This window comes from Rhinopithecus bieti, unplaced genomic scaffold, assembly GCF_001698545.2.
Source record: "Rhinopithecus bieti isolate Rb0 unplaced genomic scaffold, ASM169854v2 scaffold_30846, whole genome shotgun sequence".
NCBI classification, from domain to species: domain Eukaryota; kingdom Metazoa; phylum Chordata; class Mammalia; order Primates; family Cercopithecidae; genus Rhinopithecus; species Rhinopithecus bieti.
Genome location: NW_016814438.1, coordinates 3,438,139 through 3,461,648, shown reverse-complemented (window position 1 = coordinate 3,461,648; position 23,510 = coordinate 3,438,139). Strand labels below are relative to the sequence as shown.

General features: G+C 40.5%; 1 protein-coding gene across 1 annotated transcript in view; it reads left to right on the top strand.

The window, feature by feature from the left end:
• The window catches only part of LOC108514562 (olfactory receptor 7E24-like), a 41,218-nt gene that overhangs the window by 4,585 nt on the left and 13,123 nt on the right, over positions 1–23,510 (top strand). The gene's annotated exons all lie outside the window — the stretch shown is intronic.

Here is a 23,510-nt window from a genome sequence, read left to right as displayed (position 1 = left end):
AAAGATGAGAATGAGATAAGCTGAGTAACAGGTCTTAAGAAAGAAAAAATTAAGTACCAATGCCTTGTTCAAGGAAAGAGAAGACTCCAGCTGGGAGATATTGCCAAAGGTCAGAAGACATGCTGAGTGTAAATAGAGCAGTAGAAATTGGGAGTAAATAGATACGGTTTTGGTTGGGGGCGGGGGGATGATGTAGAGAATGTCCCTATAGGGTCTGAGCACAGGTGGGTCAGTTTATAAGTACATAATCTTTCTAAATGAATATTCCAAGGGTCAACTTTATTTCAGTGAAAGAACACTCCACAAATTGCTTAGACACACTCCCATCTATCCGTCATTTATGTAGACATTCAGTAGACACTAATTGACAATCTACTCTGTGCTCAGCACCATTCTAGGCTCCAGGTAAGCAAAGATGAGCAACACCCAGTTTCTGCCTTGAAGGATCACCCATGCCTGGTTCAGTAGAGACAGAGACAGAGATATGAGTTTCCCTTTTATCTATTTTCTCTCAGAAGTACCCTGGTTTTCATAAAGACCATGGCTTGACATGCTATACCATTACAATAATAATGTATAATTAGTGGAAAACCAAAGGAATGACTGGAAATTGCCTTTAGTTGTGGGAACAGCTGGGCTTCTCAGGATAACACTGGAAAATACTGTACTATGTGAGCAATGTCTGTAGGGTCCAGGTTTCTGTGGAGATACAGCTACTTCCCTTCCAAATGCCAACTTTAAATTCTGACATTTTGGCATTTATGTGAGTGACTGTAGGACTATATATGTAGGTGATTGGCCCTCTCAAAAGACTTTGGATTAGAACCTTCCTGGTTTTGATAAATGCACCTTCTTTTCCTCAAAGTCCTTTATAACCTTTTAGACCAGTGACCTCCCTTTTCTTCTCCTTGGCTAGAAGGAGAAGACAGTCAATCTACCATTTTGACTGTAATTCAATTTGGTTTCAGGCACTTTTAATAATTTGGTATTCTGTTGTGAGATGAGGTATAGAGGCCACCTCTACTCTTTCAGTTCCGACAGCAGGAATAGAAAAGATGGTAGTTTTGTTCAAGCTAGCCATTCATTTATTCTCTAAACATTTATCATGCACTGTGCTGGGACAAGAGCTATGTTCGGTTCTTGGTATATAATGTACATAAAATAGGTGCATATTGGTCAATATCTCCATGAGGTTTACTCTCCATCAGGTGTAGGGTATCAGATATTTGGCAAATAACAAGTGTTAATAAGCAAAGGCTAGGCTGTTATGAATGTACAATAGTGGTTGGCCTAATTTGGATTGAGAGACAGGGAAGACCTCTTTAAGAAAGAGATAACAGGCTGGGCATGGTGGTCATGCCTGTAATTCCAGCACTTTGGGATGCTGAGGTGGGTGGACCACCTGAGGTCAGGAGTTCGAGACCAGCCTGGCCAACATGGTGAAACCCCATCTCTACTAAAAATACAAAAGTTAGCTAGGCATGGTGGTGGGTGTCTGTAGTCCCAGCTGCTTGGGAGGTTGAAGCAGGAGAATTGCTTGAACCTGGGAGGCAGAGGTTGCAGTGAGCTGAGATCGCATCACTGCACTCCAGCCTGGGTGACAAGAGTGAAACTCCGTCTGTTTAAAAAAAAAAGAGAGAGAGAGACAATAATGCTGAAATTTGAAGGAGTGGGCACTAGCCAGGCAGAGTCTGGGAAGGAGATTCCAGGGAGAGGGAGCAGCATATGTGTAGACTCTGAGCTGAAAAGAAGAGGATGTCGCCTATACACTGTCAGAGACAAACACAGGTGTGCCATAGTCATGGTGGGGAAGAGTGGCACAAAATGAGCATGGTGAGGTGGCTCAGAGCCAGCCCATATAGGGCCCTGTAGCACCTGGTAAAGAGTGTGGATTTCATTCTGGGTACAGTGGGAAGTCACAGGCAGGTGGCAAGCAGAGAAGTAGTATGATCTGCTTGCATTACAAAATATCTCTGAAGACTGTGTGCAGAATGAATCAGATATGCATTTAAGAAAAACAGTACATAGCCTGAGTCATCAAATGCATATTGCAAAGTGGGCAGAGAGCCTGAACATATGCTGGGCACATGCAAGCCGCTTCCTCCCCTTGCCTCCCCCTACCAAATGTCCTGCCTGGGAGGCAGAATGCAGTTTGCAGAATGCAGTTTACAGAACTTGAAACCAAGTACAAAGTGTCTACAATTACAGGAGAGGAAAGCATTGAGGAGGAAATAATAAATCAAGTATTAAAGATCTCAACAACTTAGAGAACAAGATACCAGTCTTAAGTGAAAAGAACACATTTGGCATTAAGTATCTCAGGAAACATGTCCTTAGGGTCCTTTGACTTAGAAACATCTCTATTTTCAAAGAGGCATTTAGTCAGCTCCTTCCTTCATCTAACTCAATTTCCTACTTTCCTCCATCATAGACCATGCATTCTTTGGTTATTGGATTTGCCTTTGGATTTTTTTTTTAAGACAACTAAAAGCATCTTTTTAAAACTCTAGCCTTTTCAGTGTCATTTGTCATTAGTTTCTCTTCCCAATTTAATTCATCGCTGAGGCCTCCCTTGGGGTAGTTTTTTTTTTTGTTTTGTTTTGTTTTTTTTAAGAAATAGGATCTCGCTTCATTGCCCAGGCTGGAGTGCAGTAGCATGATCTCAGCTCACTGCCGCCTCGACCTCCCAGGCTCAGGCGATCCTCCCGCCTCAGCCCCCCAAGTAGCTGGGACTACAGGTGCGAGCTTCCATACCTGGCTGATTTTTGTATGTTTTGTAGACACAGGGTTTTGCCATGTTGCCCAGGTTGGTCTCAAACTTCTTAGCTCATGCAATCTGCCCCCTTCAATCTCCAAGAGATCTGGTATTAGAGGCATGAGACACTACGCCTGGCTGGGGTAGTATTTTTTTTCTTGACTTGTTAAGAGTTAGCTTGATTCTCCCCTACCAGTGCCCCATGGGTGGGGTGTGGGGTTGGGGAAGGGATCAGCACAGGAATGCATGCTGGGCAGGCCAGGGTTTGTTGAAACAGGTAGGGTTTGAAGGTTGAGGGACAAATACTTCCCAACTTTACCCTATGAACATGGTAGCAGGTCAGCTGGGACTTGCACATACACTTTGTCTGCTGGGTGTGCCTGGAAGTAGAGTGATGCCCTGGAACCTGCATGACCTGGTGCTCAGAATACCTGGGCTTGGTTTCTAATCACTGCCTAGTCCAGTAACTCTGGGCCACAAATAAATTAACATAGATGAGTGCCCATGACTACCAGACAATATATATAAGTACTTCTGGGCACCCAGAGAGATGTGCCTTGTTTTCTCCACATAGAGGCCAGGAAATGAAGGTTCAGAGAAGTGCTATCCCCACCGCATGCAATTCCCTCTGCCTGGAAAGCCTCTGCTCACCCCATCGCCCTCTGCTGACGGAGTCAGTTTCTTTGTGTGGTCTCAGCATGTTTATTACATCTTCAGTGTGACACATATTTTCTTCACAAGACCTATCTCGCCAGGACAGGGGCCCATGAAGGAACAACAGCAGAGAACTGTAGCTCTGAAAGGTGCTCCGCGTCATTTGTCCTTTCCCCAGATAATGAGGAAAGGGACCCATAGCTATGGTCACGATGGAATTCTCAAAGAGACTCCTTCCTTATTGACTATATTCAACAGAAAATGAGTCCTTGGCATTCTGATCCTCAACAAAAAATATCGACATTAATACTTAGCATCCTTATATATCAAATAGACTCTAATGGGTTATGGGAGCTTTCTGAAATACTTTTTATACTATATTTCTTGAAGGAAATAAATAAGTTATAATAATTCACTTGTCCCATCTGGTTCAGTTTCGGGGGCCTTCTTCACTGTGATTGTTTTTAAAATCCATGGAAATAGAGGTGAAAACCCTTCTCCTCACTGCACTACTGACATTATAAACATTGACCTAGATTATAACCATTAGGTTCTCATTGAAATATTTGCCCTGGGGTTTAAATTCCTAACTTACTGTGTAAGATGAGCCTCCAATTAAAGACTTCTAATAAGAAAATCAGAGATTTGGTGTTAAAACATCCTCAAGTAATCTGTGGGGAATGTCACTTTTATATTTATAGCACTTACTATCATCTGATTTGAAGTAGAGTCTAGATCTATCTTCTCCAGGGAGAGCTCCTTGAGGACAAGGAATTTGCCTCTTTCATGTTATTTGGCACAGTTTTTAGCCCATAAGAGGCTCTCAGTAAATACTGGTTAAACAGAAATGAGAAAAAGGAGATGTTAAGCTCAAAGAGCAAGGTAAAGCCATTCTGCTCTTTTTTTCTTTGACGGTGATGATGGCAAGAGTTACCATAAACTGGCCAGGTGTGATGGCTCACGCCATAATCCCAGCAACCAAAGCCCAGGGTAGGAGGATCACTTGAGGCCAGGAGTTTGAAACTAGACTGGGCAACAGCAAGACCCAGTATTTGTAACAAACAAACAAAACTATCCAGGGGTGCACGCTTATCATTCCAGCTACTCAGGAGGCTGAGGCAGGAGGATTACTTGAGCCCAGGAGTTTGAGGCTGCAGTGAGCTATGATTGTGCCACAGCACTCCAGCCTGAGTGACAGAGCAAGACTTTGTATCTCAATTAAATAAGTAAAATAAATAAAGAGTTACTATAACCTGAGTTGTTTACTATGTGCCAGGCACTGTGTCAAGTACTTTATGTTGGCCAGGCATGGTGGCTCACTCCTGTAATTCCAGCACATTGAAAGTAAGCCAAGTTGGGAGGATTTTTTGAGGCCAGGAGTTTCAGATCAGCCTGGGCAATATAGTGAGACCCTGTCTCTATCTAAGAAATTTAAAATAAAAAAGCACTTTATATGCAATAGTCCTTTTAACTCTTTAATTATATAAGGAATCCATTTTTCCTTTAAGCAGATGAGGGCCCAGAGTCATTAACTAAAGTATCCAAAGTTACCTGACTTAGAGGTGATTTTCCAAGATCTCAATTCAGGTCTCTCTACATCTTTTTAAACATTGTATTACCTTTCCAAGTGAACCAATATTTATTGGCCATTTTATGCAAATAATTGGACCAAGTATTAAAAAATCATTTCTTATGTTTTTATTTCAGCTGGTTTGCAAAGCAGCCCTGCTGGGGCTTCTATAGGGTAAATGATGGGCTGAAGTTAAAGATATATGTATGTATAAGATGTATAGGATGGCGTTTTGCTAACCCTGGAAAGTTAAAGAGAATTAGAAGTTTTCAATGTAACAATTCCAGGCAGGAAAGTGTTAGCAGGTTATGAGGAATTTCCCTTCGTCTGAGCCATTGAGCTTTTGCCAAGGCTTCAGGGTAGATGCTGCATTAGTGGAAGATGAATTTGATCCAAGAAGACATCTTCTCAATCCTTGTGTAAGATTAGTCTGAGTAGGAATCACTTGGTAACAATTTGAAATGGAGTTTGTTAGAAAAACAGAAAAACATAGCTTTGTCTGGGTTGAGCCCAGAAATGGGTGACAGATGTTAATGATGAGTGACTGAACAGATGTTTGGGGGAGAATTACAAAAAGGGTTTCTATCATGCAGCATCTAAACCTTAACCTTTCTGGCTGATGCTGAAAGGAGAGCTTGTTTATGAAACATGTTCTTACAAAACAATTCCGTGGATCGTGACAAAGATGAATGACCGGATACGATAATTTAAAACGGAGAATAAGGTAAATGGGAGTCCTTGTTTATGTGCATGTGTATATGTGTTTTCTTTTACAAAGGTCAATGCTGTATTAAATAATGGGAAAGTTGAATAAGTCATTCCATTCTGCTTCCCTATTTTTTCCACTCCTCCCCTCCAAACTGGAAGGAATGAGCAGTATTTGATACTGTACCTTAAGGCTCAACAAATTATTAAAATACTATCACATATATACATCCCGAAATATCTGCCCTGTAATTACATTTGGAAAAGAAAAGTTTCCTGTACAAACTTAATTGGTAGTTTTAGTTGGGGTCTCTGAGACTTACTTCAAGTTTTAAGGAGTTTAAAAAGATCCCCATTTCAAAATAAATAAGAAACAAAGGCAGATTTTAAAAGTTGTACAGCTACTGCCATAAACCTGTCCCCACTGTGAAGTGGGTACACTTCACAGAAAGATGAACAGTTAGTTGTGTTATACAAATTATATAGTTCCTGATAATTTGACTGAAATTATAGATGGACTGATCAGATGCATTTGTTAATTCATCTTCATATCTGGCCATAATTGACATGAATTTGACTTACCTTCTACTAACTATAGCTGTGACTACACAATAGTACCAAACATCTGGTTAAAAAAGATGAATACAGGCCAGTCACGGTGGTTCACACCTGTAGTCCCAGCACTTTGGAAGGCCAAAGTGGGCCAATCACTTGAGCCCAGGAGTTTGAGAGCAGCCTGGGCAATATGCTGAAACCCCATCTCTATAAAAAATACAAAAATTAGCTGGGCATGGTAGTATGTGCTGGTGGTCCCAGTTACACAGGAGGCTGAGGTGGGAGGCTGAGGTGGGAGGATCACTTAAGCCCAAGAGGTCAAGGCTGCAGTGAGCCAAGATCGCAGCACTGCACTCCAGCCTGGCCAAGAGTGAGACCCTATTAAAAAAAAAAAAAAAAAAAAAAAAAAAAAAAAAAAAAGATAAAGGATAAATACAGTCAAAAATCCAGATATTCTCAGTTTTGTATTCTAATATTAGTGAATGCCATTGAATTTATGATAGACATTGTGTATACAATAGGCTTATATGTCACAATAACCTTGCAAGGTGGATTTATTATCCTCATTTAATGAATGTGAAAGCAGAAGCCCAGAGAAGTTAAGTGACACAGAAGGTCACATGTCAGTGAGTAGCAGGACCAGGATTTGTGCCCTGGTCTGTGGTATTCAAAATTTCTCTCGCTTTCTAATATGCCAGACTGTCCTGGGTAGAATAGATGTTTAATTATTTGATTAAATCCTTATATTTGATTAAATCTTTATATGTTACTCTATATCAAAATGGAATGTGACTTAAAAGCCAGAATTCTCAAACTCATGATCTGAAGTCTCACTGTAATGCCATCAAAGAGTACTGGTAACTCTCTGTGTTATTGAAAGGGAGGAAAAATACTAGATTCTTTCTTTGGCTTTGTCCTGAAGACAGCTCAATAGACAGGATGGTAATAACTGAATAAAATGTCAGCTTTGGGCAGGGCAGTGTACTAGAAGCTATGAGCATTAAAAACATAAATGAGATACCTTATAGCCTACAGAAGAGATAAGATATATACAGAATAGTGATGAGGAAGAAGGGCAGATATCAAGGGACATGAGAGTTTAAGGGAGAAAGATTTTAGCTATGGTGATTAGGCAAGGCTGCATAGAGGGGATGGCATCTGCAGTGTGAGCTTTGAAGTTGCAGACAGTGACCAGTCAAGGTTAGTCCTTTCTTCAGCTTGATTTTCCCTTCCTGTTCCTACTACCTCTCCTTCCCTACATTGCCAAACACGAAAGTGTCACCCTAGAAATGGATAAGCAATAAGACGGAAGGCATTGGTCCCTTGATACTGGGAACTGCCATGGGAGTTCTAGAATACTTACTCTCGTGTGATTATATAAGAGAGTGCCAGGAAAAATTGCAAAGGGTTTTGAAATGGGCAACAAAAAGATTCTTGGGTGTCCTGAGTAGCTTACCCAGCCAGGTTAACTCTACCATTCATTGTCTTTGAACTATTTTACAACTCTGTAAATTGTAGAGAACTGCTAGCAAGGCAAAGATGATTTCTTTTCCACATGCAAACAAATTCTGGCTGGGCACAATGGCTCACACCTGTAATCTCAGCACTCTGTGAGGTGGAGGCGGGCAGATCACTTGACGTCAGGAGTTTGAGACCAGCCTGGACAACCTGGTGAAAACTCATGCTCCTAAAAATACAAAAATTAGCCAGGCGTGGTGGTGCATGTCTATAATCCCAGCTACTTGGGAGGCTGAGGCAGGAGAATTGCTTGAGTCTGGGAGGCAGAGGTTGCAGTGAGCCGAGATTGTGCCACTGTACTCCAGCCTGGGCGACAGAGTGAGATTCCGTTTCAAAAAAACAAAAACAAACAAAAAGAAAGGAAGACAAATTCTGTCCATGAATTGATTACCCCTTTACTCCCTCTCTATTTCTGCCCCTTGGAAAAAACCAGTTTTACATCTATTTGTAAATTCTCTTCAGTATTCCTGATTGACCTCTATAAGTGGGGTACTTTAAATTCTCCTTTGAGCTGGTAGTAATATCTTACTAGTTCCTTCATTAGTTAATGAGTTAAAATATTTGACATGTATTCATTTTATATTTGTATGAGAGTAAATAATTTGCCTTTATTTAAATTTTTTTAACAAGAAGAATATACTTTTATTTAAGCCACGGATATGTTGGGCACAAAATATAGAATGCATGTATATATCTATATCTATATCTATATCTATATCTATATCTATCCATCTATTTTTATCTACCTGTCTATAATGATCACATTTCTGTGCTAAGTAGATAGCTCCTGCCATCCTACCTTAATTATTTCCATGAGGACCAGCATTGACTCTTAATCACCAAATCCAAAGATTTTTTTCTCAGTCTTCATTCATCCTTAATGAGAGATATAGTAGAATAATGTTTCTCCCAATCATGAGTCACAACCGATAAGTGGGTCAGAAATCAATCTAGTGGTTTACAGCAAGCATTAATAAGATTTATCATAGTGCATCACACACAGTAAGTATAATTTGCGAAGCTGTGGATTCAGATACTTACATGTATTAGTTTACTAGGGCTGCCATAACACATTACCACAAACTGGGTGGCTTAGGACATTAGAAGTTTATTCTCTCATAGTTCTGAAGGGCAGAAGTCGGAAATCAAGGTGTGGCAGGACTAAGCTCTCTTTGAAAGCTCTAGGGGAGAATCCTTTCTAGGCTCTTCTAACTTCTAGTGACTCCTGGCATTCCCTGGCTGGTGTTAGCATAACTGCAATCTCTGTTTTCATCTTCATGGCATCTTCTCTGTGTGCCCTTTTCTGTCTCTTATAAGGACACAGTCATTGGATTTAGGCCCCACTTTAACCCAGTGTGATCTTATCTTGATCTTTACCTAAATTATATCTGCAAAGACCCTATTTCCAGATAAGGCCACATTCCAAGGGTCAGTGTAGACACAAATTTTGGGGACACTATTCAACCCACTTATATATATATATTATATATAATATTATATATATATTATTATTTATATATATATTATATATAATATATATATATATTATATATATTATATATATTATATATATATTATTATATATTATAATATTATATATATATTGATGATATATATATTATTTAGTATATATTATATATATTATATATATATATATATATATATATATTATTTAATATATATTATATTATTATATATATATATAATATTATATACTATATGTAAATTCTTGATCACTATGTGAATTGTTTTCCTATTATAAGAAGAGGTCTCAAAACTTTCAAAGATAGGACTAGAAGACCCCAGTACCTTTTCACTCTGATTCCAAGAAGCATTTAACATAGCCGGCTACATTTCCCTTTTTGGCAGTAATAATAGCAATAATTAATGAGTATAAAATTTATCCAAGTAATTTTGCATGCAACAAATAATTCAATCGTATAAAGCCTTGGGAGGTGGGTTTTAATAATACGTCAGTTTTAAAGATTATCACACAGCTAGAGAGCTAAGCAGTCAGTATTCAATTCCAAACCCATGGTTTTCCATCATATCATGTTTATTTGGAACTTCATCTCTCTTTGCTTCCATATTGCTGCATTGATCTGGTGTATCTGACTTGGCTGCATTTTCTGGCCTCTATTTTCTGCTTTCCATCTCGTAATATTGTCATTCCATCAACTCTCAGCCATGGCCAGCTCCTGCCCAATCTCATTCAATTTCTCACTTTCTACTTATAGGGATGGGGAAGACTTAATCCTATCTAGAAGGAGCCAGTGGACAGCAAAGACGGCAGAGAGAGAAAAGAGGGAGTGACAATGAAGTAAGGCTCCAGAGAGAGGACCAAGTGCCCCAGAGGAGGAATTCCCTTTCAGAAAGAGATAGACACCTCTTTCTGTGAGACATTTGGTCATTTTAACAAAGCGAATAGTGATACCAGCAGAACCAGGAAGCTCCTGTCCCATTAGTTGGCTTTGGGTTCCCCAGTTTCTGGCCATGAGGCTTGATGTGAAAGCCCAGGTCTTGTCTCTTGGACAAGGTGCTCCATTTTACAGATCAAGTTCAGCACAGGAAAATAGGATGTTGTATCAGTCTTTTTTCACACTGCTATAAAGAACTGCTTGAGACTGGGTAATTTATAAAGGAAAGAGGTTTAATTAACTCACAGTTTGGCATGGCTGGGGACGGCCTCAGGAAACTTCCAGTCGTGGTAGAAGGCAAAGGGGAAGCACACCTTCTTCACAAGGCAGTAGGAAGGCGCAGGAATGCAGGAAGAACTACCAAACACTTATAAAATCATCAGATCTCGTGAGAACTCAATCACTATCACGAGAACAGCATGGGGGAAATTGCCCCCATGATTCAATTACCTCCACCTGGTCCCTTGACACGTGGGGGTTATGGGGATTACAATTCAAGATGAGATTTTGGGTAGGGACACAAGCAAACCATATCAGACATAGTGCGAAATATTTGGTTACGTAGTTAAGAAATGTGGGAAGGACACAAAAAGAAAAGGAGAAACAAAAATCTAACACCCAGAAGACTTCCTCTTTGTCACCTCATTACCTGAGCTAATGACTCCCCAAAACTCAGAGAACACGTCAGGAATCCAGGACAGCTGTGCTCCTCAACCTGGAGGAGCTTTCAACAGGCACAGGAGTTGGACAATTACACACTGGTACCTTTCCCAGATGATTTATGGAATATCCTGTGGCAAATAAGGAAGACACAAGCTTCAACAAATTATTTCTTTAAGTCAGGACCTTTAAACAAGAACACATTGTTGAGGGGGCAATAAAACCATCAGAATGTGGCTCTGGCTTCTCTCTATCTTATTAGGCTTGAGGTAATTATCCAGGTAATTCAGGGAAAATAAACTGCCATTACCTGAATTATTCTGATAATTACCTGGCTGTTCTACTTCAGTCCAGTGGTGGAGGGCCGGCTGTAAATGTCTCACAGGCTCAGTCTGATTACAGAAAACAGGCTTGGCAATTGAGGAGCCGGGAGTGGAACAGTGGAAGGAGTTGAGCTCAAATAATTAGGTGTTTTAGACCAAGCCTTGGCACATCCTACCTGCTTACTCCTGGTTAGCCACTTTATCTCACCGAACCAAAAGGCATTTTGAAGATGGCAAACTGTAAATTGCTAACTGGTTGTTCTGCTGAACCCTGATTAACCTTAATAGGGAGTGCACCAGGTTCAAGAGGCTGAAGAAGAGACCCAGAATCAGCAAAGGAGATGCGGGGTTTTATTAAGGGCTTACACACAGAAGAGAAAGTCCAGTGGTGGTGGCCTGGACAACATAACCACATGGCCCAGTGGCATTGGGCTGAGCAGGAAAACTGCAACCACTTGCAAACAGCCTGCAGTTTATATAGCGTTTTCACTTAACACCTTCCCCTAATGACCTCCACCTGGCAACCTTCATTTAACCCAAAACTTAGGGCCTCAATCCCACGTACAGCCCGTGTTTCACTTCCATGGTTCGGGCCAGGGGCTCAGATGTTCTTCATAAACAAGGAATAATTTCTGGGTTGGCCACTCCCGAATTCCCTAGCTTGGAACACACATTCAGATGTGTCTGCCATACAGGGTCATTCTAAGGGTATGCTTAAGTTATTGCTATCAGGTGCATTTACCCTACACAGATACAATTTAAGCAATTATTAATCATATTTTTTCACTGGTATTATCAACAGCTGATGTAAACTTGTTCTGACATAAATATGGATAGAAATTTTATGCTTTATGCTGAGGTATGAGATTCCAGGTCAATGCTTCTTAATGTTAGCTGCCCATTAGACTCAACTGGGGAACTTTTCTTTTGGAGAGGGAATCTCGCTGTGTTGTCCAGGCTGGAGTGAAGTGGCATGATCTCAGCTCACTGCAATGTCCACCTCCCAAGTTCAAAGGATTCTCATGCCTCAACCTCTGAGTAGCTGGAATTACAGGTGTGCGCCACGACACCTGGCTAATTTTTTTTTTTTTTGTATTTTTAGTAGTGATGGAGTATCACCATGTTGGCCAGGCTGGTCTCAAACTCCTGACCTCAAGCGATCCGCCCACCTTGGCTTCCCAAAATGCCAGATTTCAGGCGTGAGCCACCGCACCTGGCCTCAATTGGGGAACTTTTAAAAAATAGAGGATTTCCAGACCCAACACCAGATCAATTAAATTTGAATCTCTAGGGTCGAGCTCCTGACTTTGGTATTTTTAAAAAGCTCTCCAGATGATTCTAACAGGCACAACCATTGCACATCAGAGAAAGAAGAGAAGGGAGATTTCTGTTACTGAATGGTCATATTCAGGATTTGACATTTCTGATGGATAAGTCTCAGAGTGACAGGTGAAGCTGAGTGTTCAGCCTCTTCCCCCAGAGTTCTAGGCACAAGGGATCTATGATGGTTTGAATGTTTATGTCCCTCCAGAATTCATGTTGAACCATAATCCACAGTGCAACAGTATCAAGAGGTGTGGCCTTTAGGAGCTGATTAGGCCATGAAGGTTCATGGATGGTATCAGCACCCTTATAAAAGGACTTGAGGGAGTGCATTCAGCTCCTTTTTTGCTCCTTTCATTCCTTCCAACTTGTGGGAACACAGCATGCCCTCTGGAAGATGCAGCAACACAGCACCATTTTGGATGCAGAGACCACACCCTTGCAAGACACCAGACCTGCTAGTGCCTTGATTTTGGACTTCCAGCCTCCAAAACTATAAGAAATATATTTCTCTTCTTTATAAATGACCCAGTCTCAGGTATTTTCTTACTGCCATAGGAACAGACTAAGACAGGGCCCACATTGCCCCATCTCTGGATTTCAGAAGTCCCTGATATGAATGGCAGAAGAGGATTTTGCCGTGCCTCTCTGCTGAACTGTACACCACTCCCGTACAAAAAGGCCATGAGGCTGTGGCAGTGCCTGCTCTACATACCAGGTTTGTTTGAGTAACCAAAGGACTCATCAAAGCTGCTTAACTATTGCTAGTTGTTAGCAGAGATGGGCAGAAAGAATCATTTTCACTTCCTTATAATTTCCTAAAACTGCCTCTCCCAAGGATTAGGACCAGGCACATCCCCACCATGAGTGACCAGGGCTCTGTAAGGGGCATTTGTGCATCACATCAACACTTACTAAAAACAATGAGACAGTAACTGCAAAAAGACATTACTTCATCCTGGCAGCAAGTTCCCAGGGGCAAACTTGCCATCTGCTAGGCAGGGCTAGGAACCAGAAAACTTTTGAAGCAATTCAATTGGATCCTCCAGCTTTGAAGCATCTGGCTGGTAACTGTGCTATCAGCATGAAGTTACCTTCTCAGTTTCAAACACCCCAGTGTTGGAACCTGAAGATAGAATTCCTGTGGTCTAGACACAGATGCCTGCTACTAGGTTTTACAGATGGGGCTCTCCTTTAAGTCTTAGGGGACATGGCTCAGAAATGATCATACAATCTCTCAACAATTTCTCAGGAATGACCAACAATCTCTCAGAATACAGCAAAACATCTGTTTCTTACGTGTAACTCCACCAAACACAGGCTGCCTTCCCCATACACATGTTTTTCTGGCGGGGATTGTATGACATGTGAATTCAAAGGACCATTTCTTTTGCCCCATGACAAGCCTTTGAGAGGGTGAAGTGCTTGGATTTAGAGTGATTCTCCTAGAGGATTTACCCCCAGTTGTTGAAATATAGCAAATACCAAGTGTCCACGATTTATTGTAAGACAATGAAGTGATTATTCCTTATGGAGTACTCCCTACACTCTGGAGAAAAGCAAACAATAGCATGTTTCCTTTCTTCCTCTTAGAAAATAGTCTGTTCAAATTCCCCTTGACTGCATAGAGGCTTGTTCTCTTTCAAGGTCCTGTTCAAATATTGCCTCCCCTGTAAAGCCTTCTAGGGCCTTCCTGAACAGAATCAACCATGCCTTACGTGGCAGCTTAGGTTTTGTTTTGTTTTGTTTTGTTTTTTTTAAAAAAAAACCAACTTGACACTCAGTAACTGTGTGTGTGTGTGTGTTTTGTTCTTTTTTGTTTTGTTTTTTTGCTTGAGACAAGAGTTTCACTCTTGTCACCCAGGCTGGAGTGCAATGGTGCAATCTTGGCTCACTGCAACCTCCGCCTCCCGGGTTCAAGCAATTCTCCTGCCTCAGCCTCCCAAGTAGCTGGGATTACAGGCGCGTTCCCCTACACGTGGCTAAATTTTGTATTTTTGATAGAGACAGGGTTTCACTGTGTTGAGCAGACTGGTCTCAAACTCCTGACCTCAGGTGATCTGCCCGCCTCGGCCTCCCAAAGTGCTGGGATTACAGGCGTGAGCCACTGTGCCCAGCCAACATTGTGTAATATTATTTAGTTGTTCAGTATGTATGTCTGCCTCTCTTCCCTCCCACCCCTACTCCCAGTACACCGGACTATGAGCTCCTCAAAGACAGAAATAATGTAGGTGCACAGTAAATATGTGTGGAATTGAATGTGATTCCTGGGACAGTTATAATATTCTTTCACAGTGGGCGTCAGGACTATTTGACTTTTTAAAGTGTTTCCGTAAAGGGGTGTTCCATGTGCTCACAGGGAATATTTTCTGAATCTTCTCATCTATTCCCTCACATTCACTAAGAAATTTTCCTCTGGAGATAGTCCTGGCTTTTTTGCTGGGACGTTCATGCTTCTGGTTTTTTGTTTGTTTTTTCCTGACTGTTTTTTGACCCCTTCTGGTCATTTCCCATTTACCATTTCACCTCTTGGGCAGAGTTGGCATTTGACTATAATTCACTACCATCCCAAACTAATACCGAATATTGCCTTAAGAACCCAATCCCCACCTGTCATGTACCTTCCTCCAGATATTGCATTTGGGGAAAGTCTCCAGAATGATTTTTAAAAGAAGACAGGAGAGTGTAATAAGAACGAGCACAGTTCTGGAGTCAGTCACATCTGTATTTGATATCTACCTTGAATTTTGCTATGTAGTGATCTTGGGTGAATTATTTAACCTCCTTAAAGTTCAATTTCTTCACCTATAAACTGGAGATAATAATAGTTCCTACCTTTTTAGGTGGCAAATAATAATAATTCCATCGTTTGACTGCTTGCTTAATGTTAGGTCTTTTTTTTTTTTTTTTTTGAGACGGAGTCTGGGCTCTGTCGCCCAGGCTGGAAGTGCCGGTGGCCGGATCTCAGACTCACTGCAAGCTCCGCCTCCCAGGTTTACGCCATTCTCCTGGCCTCCGCCTCCCAGAGTAGCTGGGACTACAGGCGCCCGCCTCGTTTCCGCCCGGGCTGTCGCCCGGCTAGTTTTTTGCATTCTTTAGTACAGACGGGGTTTCACCGTATTACACAGGATGGTCTCGATCTCCTGACCTTGTGATCCGCCCGTCTCGGCCTCCCAAAGTGCTGGGATTACAGGCTTGAGCCACCGCGCCCGGCCTAATGTTAGGTCTTGAGCAAGTCAACTTTTTTTTAAATTTATTTTTTTGAGATGGATTCTCACTCTTATTGCCCAGGCTGGAGAGCAGTGGCGTGATCGCAACTCCTGGGTTCAACCTCTGCCTCCTGGGTTCAAGCAATTCTCCTGCCTCAACCTCCCCAGTAGCCGGGATTACAGGCGCCTGCCACCATGCCTGGCTAATTTTTGTATTTTTAGTAAAGATGGGGTTTTGCCATGTTGGTCAGGCTGGCCTCGAACTTTTGACCTCAAGTAATCTGCCCACCTCGGCCTCCCAAAGTGCCGGGATTACAAGTGTGAGCCACTGCACCCAGCCGCAAGCCAACTTTATGTGGACGATTACATTTAATCTTCATAACAGGATTGTTGCAGGTTGAGTCCTCTGAGAGACAAATTCTAAGATGCAGATTAGTATGCAGGAAGTTTATTAGGGAGTGCTTTCAGGATTAACACCTGTGAAGAGGGAGCAAAAGAAGCAGAATTGGGCAGACAGAGAAACTGAGCTGCAGTACAGTTTTAACAGAGGCTTCATGCAACTTCACAGGACAGTTTAAAGCTGGGAGGGCACTTCAGAGTTGTGTTGCAATGCAGGGAGGGAGCTGTGGTCTTTATACTCCTACAAATGATCCATCATGGGAAGCAGGCTATCCTTTCCCTGAAGGGAGTGTGGCCTCAAATGAGGTAGCTCTCTCCAGCTAAGGGCAATTTTTGGAAAGCGCTGACAACTGTGGGGCTATACTACTAAAAGCACCCATTGCACAAATTATTATTATTATTAGAGACGGGGTCTCACTGTTGTCCAGGCTGGCCTCAATCTCCTGGACTCAAGCGATTCTCCCGCCTCAGCTTCCCTAAGTGCTGGGATTACAGATGTTAGCCATCATGCCTGTCCTATTGCACAAATTATGTGAGATAACATATAAAACACTTAGCACAATGCTTGTCAGAGAGTAATCACTTTCTAAATGTTACCTCCTATCACTGTCATCATCATCATCATTATTAACCATCAGATAGTCCACACTTGCCATCTTGCAAGCAAGAACATAATAAATTGCTCAGCTTTTAGAGAAGTGATGGACGTATTTTCTGAATTCTTCTTTTAAAATGAAAGACCTAATGCCCAAGCCAATGGAAAAGATTCCTAGACAGTGTGTTAGTCAGGGTTCTCCAGAGCAACAGGATCAATAGGATATGATGTGTGAGTTTATAAAGAGAGAGGGAGGGAGCGAGAGAGAGATGTTAAACAATTGGTTTAGGTGATTATGCATATGAAGCCTGGCAAGTCCAAAATTTGCAGGGTAGATCAGCAGGCTGGAGAGGCAGCGAACAACTGATGTTGCAGTTCAAGTCTGAAGGTTGTCTGCTGGCAGAATTGCTTTTTGCTGAAGGTAGATCGGTCTGTCCTACGAAGACCTTCAACTGACTGGATGAAGCCCACACACATTATGGAGGGTAATCTGTTTACTCACAGTCCACTAATTCAAATGTTAATCTCATCCAAATACCCTCATAGAAATATATAGAATAATGTTTGGCCAAATCTCTGGGCACTGTGTCCTAGCCAAATTTACACATAAAGTTAACCATCATGGGAGTGAATACGGGACTTCGCCTCTAATTTATGGAATCAGAAAATTTGAGGAAGAGAGTCATATGGTGTGCATAATATTATTCACTCACAGTGCTGAGAAAGGGTTACAGGTTTCTTTCGTTTGCTAATTTTGCCTATGAAGTTCTTGGGATGATAGAGTTAAATCAGTAACATTCTTGAGTCACTGATGGTGATAGAAATTTAATGATGTTATATAGTATGTGGTAGGGTACTGAACAATGGAGATTTCATCACTGAATACTTATTTTAGGCCAAACTTTACTGTAGCACTGGAAATATAGAGATAAATAAAATAAATGTCCTGTCTTCAAGAAGTTATTTTCTAATTAGAACACCAACATTCCAATGAACAGAATATAATAAAATAATTGCTTTACTGAAGACAGAGACAAATATATTGTGAGTATAGGAGGAGCACCTCAATTTGTTTGGGGAAATGGCATAATTTCCAGAGGTGGCAGTTTTTCAGCTGACATGAAAGATGTCAATTTGAAGGATGCCAAGTTTGGCAGGAGATACCTAGGAGCTAAGGCTCCTATCACCATTCAAGGTCATGGTAGCATGAAAGACACATGGCAAGTTCAATAATATATGCATTTTCTGGATGAACAGAGTAAGATGTGATAGTGTAGGGGAATGGTGGGACATGAGGCAGGTTAGGGAGATAGTGGCCATATCTCGAAGGCTTAAGTGTTACGCAAAGCAATTTGGAAATTGTTCCATGGATAATAAGGTTTTGAGAAAGAAAATAGTATGATCAAATATGAGTGCAAGGCTGGGCGCGGTGGCTCACGACTGTAATCCCAACACTTTGGGAGGCCAAGGGGGGACGGATCACCTGAGGTCAGGAGTTCGAGACCAGCCTGGCCAACATGGGGAAACCCCGGCTCTACTAAAAATACAAAAGTTACTTGAGTTTGGTGGCATGTGCCTGTAATCCCAGCTACTTGGGAGGCTGAGGCAGGAGAATCACTTGAACTCAGGAGGCAGAGGTTGCAGTGAGCCGAGATCGCACCTCTGTACTCCAGCCTGGGTGACAGAGTGAGACTCTGTCTCAAAACAAAACAAAACAAAACAAAACAAAAACAAATATGAGTGCAAGAATATTATGTTGGCAATATGGGGAGTGAATTGGAAGGGTCAAAAACTATAGGCCAAAAGGCAAGAGATGTAATAGTCAAGGAGAGAGATGATGAGAGTAGCTAGTATAGAGTAGTGTTGGTAAAGACATGATGCATGCCAAAAACTGGGGAGGAAAGGGATGGAGAGGCAATAAGACTAGATGATTTACTGGCTATGGCCATAAGAAAGAATTAAATAATAATATGGGATATCTCCAGGGTTACTGTCTTGGGAAGTGGCTAAATAATGATGCATATCATAAAGCTAAGGAAGATAGGATGAAAAGCAAGGTGAGGTAGAGAGAAGAGACAAAAAAGTTAGTTCAATTTTGGGCTGCTAAATTTGAGGTGCTTAGGAAGCATACTAATGCTTACAATTCATCAATATGTAGAAATCAAACAACACATTCCTAAAAACCAGTGGATTAAAGAGAAAATCACAAGGGAAATTAGAAAACACTTTGAAATGAATGAAAATGAAAACACAACACACCAAAACATATAGGATACACAAAAGCAGTGCTTGGAGGGAATTATAGAGGTAAACGTGTGTATTTAAAAATAGATCAAGACCTCTTCTTCTGTGCAGAAGCTCTTGAGTTTAATTAGATCCCATCTGTCTATTTTTGCTTTTGTTGCATTTACTTTTGGCGCCTTCATAATGAAATCTTTGCCCATGCCCATGTCCTGAATGGTATCACCTAGGTTGTCTTCCAGGGCTTTTATAGTTTGGGGTTTTACATTTAAGCCTTTAATACATCTTGAGTTAATTTTTGTATGTAGTGTAAGGAAGGAGTCCACTTTCAGTTTTCTGCATATGGCTATCCAGTTATTCCAGCACCATTTATTGAACAGGGAATCCTTTCCCAATTGCTTGTTTTTCTCAGGTTTGTCAAAAATCAGATAGTTGTAGGTGTGTGTGCTCTTATTTCTGGGTTCTCCATTCGGTTCCATTAGCCTATGTGTCTGTTTTTGTACCAGTACCATGCTGTTTTGGTTATTGTATCCCTGTAGTATGATTTGAAGTCGAGTAGCATGATGCCTCCAGCTTTTTGCTTAGGATTGCCTTGGCTATTCAGGCTCTTTTTTTCAACAGAGTAAACAGACAATTTACAGAATAGGAGAAAATTTTTGCGAACTCTGCATCTGACAAACATCTAATATCCACCATTTATAAGGAACCTAAACAAATTTACAAGAAAGAAACAAACAACACCATTAAAAAGTGGGCAAAGGCCATGAACAGATACTTCCTAAAAGAAGACATAGATGTGTCCAACAAGCATATGAAAAAAAGCTCAATATCACTGATCCTTAGAGAAATGCAAATCAAAACCACAATGAGATACCATCTCACACCTATTATAAAAAAGTGAAAAAATAACAGATGCTGACGAGGTTGTGGAGAAAAAGGAACACTTATACACTGTGGATGGGAGTATAAATTAGTTCAACCATTGTGGAAGACAATGTGGTAATTCTTCAAAGAACTAAAGTCAGAAATACCATTCCACCCAGCATTCTCATTTCTGGGTATATACCCAAAGAAATAGAAATCATTCTATTATAAAGACACAGGCACATGATATTCACTGCAGCACTATTCACAATAGCAAAGACATGGAATCAACCTAAATGCCTATCAACGACAGACTAGGTAAAGAAAATGTGGTACATTTACAACATGGAATAAATGCAGCCATTAAAAAGAATGAGATAATGTCCTTTGTAGGGACATAGATGGAGCTGGAGGCCATTATCTTTAGCAAACTAATACAGGCACAGAAAACCAAATACCACATGATCTTGCTTACACGTGGGACCTAAATAATGAGAACACATGGACACATAGAGGGGAACAACACACACTGGGGCCTGTCAGAAGGTGGAGAGTGGGAGGAGGGAGAAGATCAGGAAAAATAACTAATGGGTTCTAGACTTAATACCTGAGTGATGGAATCATTGGTTCAAGAAACCCCCATGACATGCATTTACTAACAAATCTACATATCCTGCACATGTACCCCTGAAGTTAGAAGTTAAAAAAAAAGATAAGACCTCAAATTGATAACCTAAGCTTCCACTTTAAGAAACTAGAAAAGAAGAGCAAACAAATCTCAAGGAAGATAGAAGTAAATAATAAATATTAGAGCAGAAATAATGAAATCGAGAATAATGAAATTTCCTCTATTGTTTAATAGAGGAAATCAATGAAACAAAAACTTGGTTCTTTGAAATGATCAACCAGATTGACAAACATTGATGTGGTCTGACCATGAACAAAAGAGAGAAGATTCACATCACTTAAGTCTGGAATGAAAGAGGGGACATTACTACTGGTGTTATAAAAATAAAAAGGTTTACAAGGGAATATTATGAACAATTAATATATATGCCAAAAAATTAGATAACCTAAATGAAATGGACAAATTGCTAGAAAGACACACACTAATGAATTTGACTCAAGAAGATATAATAAATCTTCATAGGCCTATAACAAAAAAGGAGATTGAATTACTAATGAAAAATCTTCCCACAAAGAAAAGTCCAGGACCAGATGATTTCACTGGTGAATTCTACCAAATATTTAAAGAAGAATTAACACTAATTTTTCACAAATTCTTCCAAAAAATAGAAGAGGGAACATTTTCTATGAGGTTAACACATTCTTTGAGGTCAGCATAATCAGGCAAAGACATCACAAGAAAGGGAAATGATAGAGCAGTATCTCTTACGAATACAGGTGCAAAATCCTCAACAAAATACTAGCAAGCTGAATTCAGCCACATGTTAAAAAATATATACACCACGCCTAACTGGGATTTATCTCAGGAATGCAAGTTTGTTTCAATATATGCAAATTAATCAATGTGATACACCATATTAATAGAATACAGAGAAAAACCCTACATGATCACCTCCATAGATGCAAAAAAGAAAAAAACAAAACATTTGATAAACACCAACACCATTTCATGATTAAAAAAAAAAAAAAAGAAACACTCAACAAAGTTTCTTCTACCTGTTCGCTCAACAGTTAGAGGGAACTTCCTCAACCTGAAAAGGGTATCTAGCAAAAACTCACAATTAATATCCTACTTAATAGGTGAAAGACCGACAGCTTTCCCCCTAAAGTCAGCAACAAGACAAGAATGTCTGATCTTGCTATGTCTATTCAACATTATACTGGAGGTTCTAGCCAGGGTAATTATGAATGAAAAAAGAAATCAAATAATCCAGATTGGAAAGGAAGAAGTAAAACTGTCTCTGTTAATGGATGACATCATATTGCATAAAGAAAATCTTATGGAATCCACTAAAACATTACTAGGGCTAATAAATAAATTCTGCAAGGTTGAAGAATGCAAGACTGATATATAAAAATCAAGGGCATTTTTCCATGTAATGCTCTGCAGCCATAAAAAGATAATGAGATCATGTCCTTTGCAGGGACATGGACGAAGCTGGAAGCCATCATTCTCAGCAAACTAACACAGGAACAGAAAACCAAATGCCACAAGTTCTCTCTCTTAAGTGGGAGTTGAAGAAAGAGGACACATGGACACAGGGAGGTGAGCAACACATACCAGGGCCTGTTGGTGGGTAGAGGGCAAGGGGAGGGAGGGCATTAGGACAAATACCTAATGCAGGTCTTAAAACCTAGATGGTGGGTTAATAGGTGCAGCAAACCACCGTGGCACATGTATACCGATGTAACAAACCTGCACATTCTGCACATGTATCCTGAAACTTAAAGTAAAAAAAAAAATCAAGTGTATTTTGTATATTGCCAATGAACAATCAAAATGAAACTTAAAAAACAATTTTATTTTTGGATGCAGTAATATCAAATATAATACAATTCCAATTTTGATACAATATAAAAAAGAGGTGCAAATGTGTACATAAAAATTACAAATCATTACTGAAAGAAATTTAAAGAAATCTAAATAAATGGAAAGACATCCTGTGTTCTATAATTGTTAAAACTTAATATTGTCAACATGGTGATACTCCACAAAATGGCCCACAGAGTCAACGCAATAATTATCAAAATCCTAGCTGCACACCCCCCACCCCCACCTCTTTTTTTTTTTTTTTGCACGAAATGAAAAAGCCCTGATCCTAAAATTCATATGAATTGCCCAAAAGCGACCCTGAATAGCCCAAAACATTTTGAAGAACGCAACAAAGTGGAGAGCTTACACTCCTGATCTTCAAAGCAATAAAAAACAGTACAGCTTATCAAGACGCTATGGCACTGCGCATAAGATGGATATAAAGACAGATGAATAAAACTGAGGCAGTTCAATGTACAGCTAAATGATTCTGCACAGCGGCTGCCAAGACAATCAGTGCGGCAAAGAATAGTTTTCAACAAATAGTGCCCTGCAGACCTAGATAGCCATATGACCAAACAATAAAGTTGAACACCTCCCTACCTTCCACTGTTATATAAAAGCTTATAATAATCAAAATAAAAAAGCCCTCAATAAAATATGTAATAAAAATCTGGTTTAAAATGAATCCAAAGACCTTGCTACAGCGTGAAGATAAGAACTTGAGACAGGTACACAGAAAGGAATCAGAAGAATGGCGAACCGTGTTAAAGAAGAAAAGGCTGTCCATATGCGATCTGACCAAAATGGGGACTTTCCTGAACACAGATAATAGGTAAAATGGATAAAGTCTATAATAGATTTTTAGTGAATGAGCGCATTGTGAAGGCTAAACATACACTACACACTTACCCAATCTTGATTGATTGCCCCAGTGCCACAGTGGGGCCCCAGGCGACCATGAAGTGCCTCGCTCATCAGGATGGCTAAAATGACCTGTTGCCAGGCGCCTCAGCCATGCAGTAGAAGACAGGTTATACAACTCCTTTCTTACGATGGCAGACTCTTTACTCAGTGACATTGGTGATGCAGACTGAAGCATGTTTCAAACTCCACAACCTCTAGAAAGCCTCCATTAACTAGCCCTGTCCTATTAGGGGCGCCGCTGTCTTTCTAATTGGCCTTTCTTAATAAATTAGGATTTTAGGGCCGGCGCGTGCCT